Source organism: Glycine soja, chromosome 6, assembly GCF_004193775.1.
Source record: "Glycine soja cultivar W05 chromosome 6, ASM419377v2, whole genome shotgun sequence".
Lineage (NCBI taxonomy): Eukaryota > Viridiplantae > Streptophyta > Magnoliopsida > Fabales > Fabaceae > Glycine > Glycine soja.
In genome coordinates this window covers 12,484,133-12,490,108 of record NC_041007.1, presented here as the reverse complement: position 1 = coordinate 12,490,108, position 5,976 = coordinate 12,484,133, and the positions used below count along the sequence as shown (strand labels likewise).

General features: G+C 29.5%; 1 pseudogene; it reads right to left on the bottom strand.

Moving 5' to 3' along the window:
• Nucleotides 1-4,487: 4,487 nt before the first annotated feature.
• LOC114415772 lies at nucleotides 4,488-5,976 on the bottom strand (annotated as a pseudogene).

The following is a 5,976-nucleotide window of genomic DNA, read 5'->3' as shown; positions in this document are numbered from 1 at the left end:
AGAATTTGATTGAAATATGCATTAAAAATGGATTGAGTCTAATTTAGCCCAAATTTTATTTTAACTATTTTTTGTAAAGATATTTCAGTATAAGTTTGTTTGTGGGTCACTCAACATAAAAATTGAATAAATTTTAATGATACTGCCATGTTAAACTAGGAAAAATATATGCACTAATGTAATTTTTTTTATATTATCATCTAACTACAAATGATCATATATAATTAATTTATTGATTTTAATAATAATCACCTTCAAAGTTTTACAAAATTGATTTCTAATTAATTGTTTATATAATATTCGTTTACACTGATAATATATATCTATTAAATTCTAGAAATATATTGGATTAATCAAACTATAAATCTCAAATTTTAATTCAAAAGATAGAAAAATTGTTTCAAGTCTTATAAAATACTTTAGTCATATTCCTGAACGATGAAAATATCTTAACATGATATAATTTATTAAGATGGGAAGCATATAGTTAAGATTGTTTTACTAACTGTAAAAAAAAAAGAGATTGTTTTACTGAAATTTAACGTTAATCAATTTATCATGTTCAATACACATGCATACACACATATATAATCTCTACAAAAGTAGCATATTTTAATTTTGGTTTTTAAAAATATTTTATTTTTTCAACCTAAAAAAATGAAATTATTCTCTTAAACCCTAATATTCATTTTTAGATAAATAAAAATATTTATTCTAGGATTAAAAAAATTCAGAATCACATGTTGACATCAAATATACATATTATTGATAGTCATATGGTGATGGTTACGTAACTTTTCATTAGACACATAAGCATTACTAATGTTATATGAGAATAGGGAAGTATTGATATTAGATTTTAGAAAGACAAAAACTATATAGAAGAAAAAAAATGTCCTATTACTGTTTGAACCAAAACCAAATCAAATTTACTGACGATGAGAAGATGAAAACTAGAGAAAAATATCGTGTGAAATTTTAGATATTAAAAAAAATCTACATTGTAAGTTATACCTTTAATTATAAATTAAAAAGGCTACAGGCCTACAATCACAATTTAAAATTTTTTAGTCATTTTGGGCTTGTCCAAATGCCTCAAGTCTGACCTTGGGCTTGGTTATTTACCAAACCTGTTTGCTAAGTTCACATCCTATCACTGTTGTACTTTTTAAAAATGAAAATACCCTGATGGAAACACATTTTCTTTGATATATATGCCCAATAAAAATATATTTCCATTTAGTATTTGAGGGGTATGTGAGCATATTCGAAAAATAGAAACATATTCACCATAAAAAATGAAAATGGAAGCACATTTTTCTATTTTGTGAGCATTATATTCACAATAAAAAATAAAAAAATATTTTCATTTTGTATTATGAATTAATACAAAATGGAAGCACATTTTTCTATGACTCATAATACATAGTAAAAATGTACGGAAACATATTTTTGTTTTGAATTGCGAATTGCCTTTAAATTATAATGGGTAGCCAAAGCTATTTCTAGGATAGTAAACCTAAAATTAAAACTCCAAACATTGTAATTAAGTTAGTTTAGAGTCATAATTCACTATTTCACTAGAGTCAATTCAGTATTGGGAGTTTGGATAGTATGAACGAGAACTTAAAGCAATAAAATACGCAAAAATTTGATGGTATAATATTTAAATTTCATAATTTAGTGACAATTTATAAAAAGATGAAAATGGGCAGTAAAAGTGCAATTAGTCTTTTTGTTTTTGAGGAAACGTATACACACTAATTAGAAAGAGAGAAAGCACATGCACCCCAATCAACAAAAAAGAAGTAACTGATGACCCGTAACAGACACTTTTGTATTTATGTACTGATTAATAGATACATACTGTAAATGCGTAAATGACTCAAACAATTGTGTATGTCTGGCCATGTGATTCAGTATATATATATAACTAAATGAATGAACGTCATACAATTTAGAGATAAAAAACAGGCAACTAATAAATGCATTTTGTATTCGACATGTGGAGTTTTCAAGATCAAGATCAGACCGAAAGCAATTACACTGGGCTTTACTATTATTTTTATTGTTAATTAAGCTATAATTTGAAGACATAAGTATTATCATTAATATTACTCTTCCTGTCTATTTAAACTTAATAAATAAAACTAAAAATATGTTCTTATAGAAACAAGGTTTTGTAGTTCTGGATGAAGAACTAGATCATGATCATATATATATATATATACAGGTTTCACTAAAAACTTTCAAAATAAAGGGACAATGATATATCAGCAATTCAGTGTATGTAGGTAATATATACTAATATATATAATATGATTCACTGTATGTGACTTTGATGCCTTTTGGCTTGTATTTTACTTAAACAGCCGGAAGTTATAGCTCAGCTTCGCCTCCTTTGACAAGGAGCATCCATAATTTATGTTACAGTTGCAACTTGAATTTCAAACTGATTTTCAGGTTTCTTTGCAATAATATTTATAGCACAGCTCTTTCCAAAATGAACCCACACATTATTGCCTTATTTCCCTTGCTACATTAGGTGATTAGGTGTTTGGTACAAGGGAAATTTTAGTTTCCCGAGATCAGATGTGGTCGCTTGGTTAGAGTATTTTTATTTTTATTTTTAAAGCAAACAAAAAATAAGACACAAAATATTATAGTTAAAATCTAGAAAATATTTTCTCTAAAAATAATTTAAAAAACAAATCCAAAAACAATCAAATCAACTTTTCAACTCAAACCTGAAATTTCTGAAGAATTGTTATATATATATATATATATATATATATATATATATATATATATATATATATATATATATATATATATATATATATATATATTCTTGGGCAAAATTAAATTAAACCTTCTATAGTGAAAATAGCCATTTCCCTTAGTGCCTACCTAGAGCAGGAGTGTATGTTCTGGACAGAATGAAATTTTTACACTTTTTCTCCGCACCTTATTTTAGAACAATTTATAAGCATTGAATAAAAACCTTTTGCTTTGGAAACAACAATGGGCGGAGTCTTCAGCAATTTTATTTATTTTTTATTTTGTAAATTAAAGGAAGTTTTATAAAAGGGATTACAAGGAATACCTACAAAGAGGATTGATTCAACATTAAGTTAATTTTGTCTAATATATATGGGGCATGAATTTTTTTCTTTAACCCGTCATGGCTTTCTCTCATGAGACTCGATGAAATTATTTTAACTCATTCCCATTATGTTAATTATATTATGAGAAGTATTAGAAATAATATACTTGAATTCACTTTTTATTTTGACTAAAATTTATTACAAATTATAAAAGTTTATAAATCTCACTTCATATTTAATAAATTTTATTCATAATTTTATAATTTTTAATAAATTTTAGTATATTAAATAATATATTGTTAACGAATGCTAGCAAAACAATGTGTTGCTAGCATTTCTCAACATGCATATATAGATTATTTTTTTGAGAAAACAAATATAGATTAGGATCCCTAAGTTTCTAAAACTACAAGAATATTTCAGTTAAAAATTAATGTAGTCATCAAAGTTATTAAATTTAATTTTAAAATAAATTTTTAGTATAATGAAATAAACTTAATGAATGTGATTCACGTAATTTTCGAGAGAGAAAAACTCTGGAGAATGTTATTTGTATGCTTTAATTTATGTTGATAAAATTAAATTAGATTGGCATGGGCGTTCAATTGAAAACTCGAACAAAAGTCCAGTCCGTTTAACTTAAGAAGCTAATTGAACAGGTTCAAAATTGGTACAAAACTATAAAACTAGATTAAAAAAAAAAGGACGAAAATAAAGAAAACAAGAATAGAATGAATGAAAACAAGTAAAAAATAAAGTGAAAAACGTAAGTGTCAGGTTTAAGAGAAATAAAAATTTGAAAAACTAGTAAAAGAAATCATGGAATTTCTATATATATAATAAGAGAGAATAAGATAACAGATGATCCGGAGAAAGTGATGAGAAAAGAAGAAGCAGAACTTATGAGCATGCATAGATCGATGTTGCCATTAATTATTGAATAGCTTCTCAATCTCACGTCACAGTTTAAATTATTCAGTGAAGATAGTCGACCAAACAAACTTTCCTGCCAACTCCCAAACTGCACTTCACATATTATTATTCCATTCTTTAAATAAGGATATCTACGTAATCCAACCCAACCGTTATGATTATTCCTCAGCCACTTTAGTCAACAATATCCTAACAAACCTTTTCCCTCACGCTATATATACATATGTTGCATGAATATACAAATTAATACGGTACTGATATTTTCAGTATATGAATACAGCTACAGTAAAGAATATGTACGATCAATTTTAAAATTAAAGATAAAGATATGTATGGTAATATATTTTTTAAAATTTCACAAATAAAAGTGATAGATAAACATACATGAAATGCGGAAAAATCTCCAAACATACTGAATAGTTATCATTTTTTGGGAGAGAAATAATCTAGTTAAAACTTAAGGCATATACTTTAATATTTCCCTCAAATCACACTTAGTCTCATTAGTTAGACTCAAACTAGCTAGGTACATTTTTTTTAATAAACATTCAAACGTATTCAACGTGTATCCATACGATCAACATGGAACGAAATGAATCACTTACGTTTCAGACGACACAACCCTTCCTGAATATATAATATCTATTTTCATGCTTCCTGAATATATGATATTATACCAACCTCATACACTTTAATCCTTTTCGATTTTTTTATTACACTAATAATCATCAGCATACATAAATATACTTAGCCACTAAATCATCACCAATAACTAGTAATTACCTCATGTTTGTCAAAGGTGGATCGAAGAGGCATCACCGGCATGGCCATGGCCTCTGGTGTTGAATTCCATTCCAATAACCGGTATGTCCATGGAGGCGTTGGTGTTGGTGATGGAACTGTGGAATATATTGGGTGCAAAAGGCCAATAATCACTATTAGGAGCAGCACCAGTGCAATTAATTAGTGGTGATGAAGTTGATTGGAGCAACCTGATTTGCCTCTTCAAGAACTTGACATAGAGAATGGCTTCATCGAGCATGGAAGCGGTGTCCATTTTGGTTCCACCAGGGACCAATCTCTGAAGTATGCGAATTTTCTCGCTGATCCTCTCTCTTCTGTGCCTGGCAGCCACACTCTGAGGGTCATCGCTTATTCGCACGTTTCGCCTCTTCGGTTTTCTCACGCTTGCAGGGTCTATGTCCACCGGTTGCATCACTGCCATTTTGTACATCATCTCCTTCATGGCTCCGAGCTCTTCTTCAACCTCTTCTTCATCTTCATCTTCTTCTTCAAAGTGGACTACTCCTAGAACATCACTGACGAAAGAGGGTGCCACGTTTGATGAGGGTTGAACAATGTGAAGAGGGTGGTGGTTATAGTGGGGCGTTGGAATTTGGTTATGATGATGATGATCATGGAGGATGATGTTGTTATGTTCATCTCTTCCCATGTTCTCGTGATTCCCAGTAGTAGTGATGTTTTGGTTGGTATCCATGTGGCCACAAAATATAGGGCTGCTTTGCTTTTGTTCTTGTTGGTGTTGTACTTTCTACTTTCTAGTTTGTAAGGAATGAGAAAACCGCTACAGACGTACAATGGTTATAAGGGAAATGCTACCCTTGATGGTTTCTTGGCCTCAACACCAGACAATGGTTCCAAGGGGGGGCCAAGGAGAGAAAGAGAAAGAGAGAGAGAGAGAGAGGAGATCGAGGACAAATATTTGAAATGAGTTTTCACGGAAATTAATGAGAGAGTCGCTGCAAAAAGTACATGGATGAATGAATAAAAGAGAATTGAATTGAATCTGCTGCTACAAATTAGTACTACAATATTGATCAATCCCCATATATATCAAGGGTTGGGGGAGAAGGGGGAGTTAAAAAGAAAAGAAAATGCACGTAAGGAAAGATTAGCTGGCGTAGTCACATTCCAA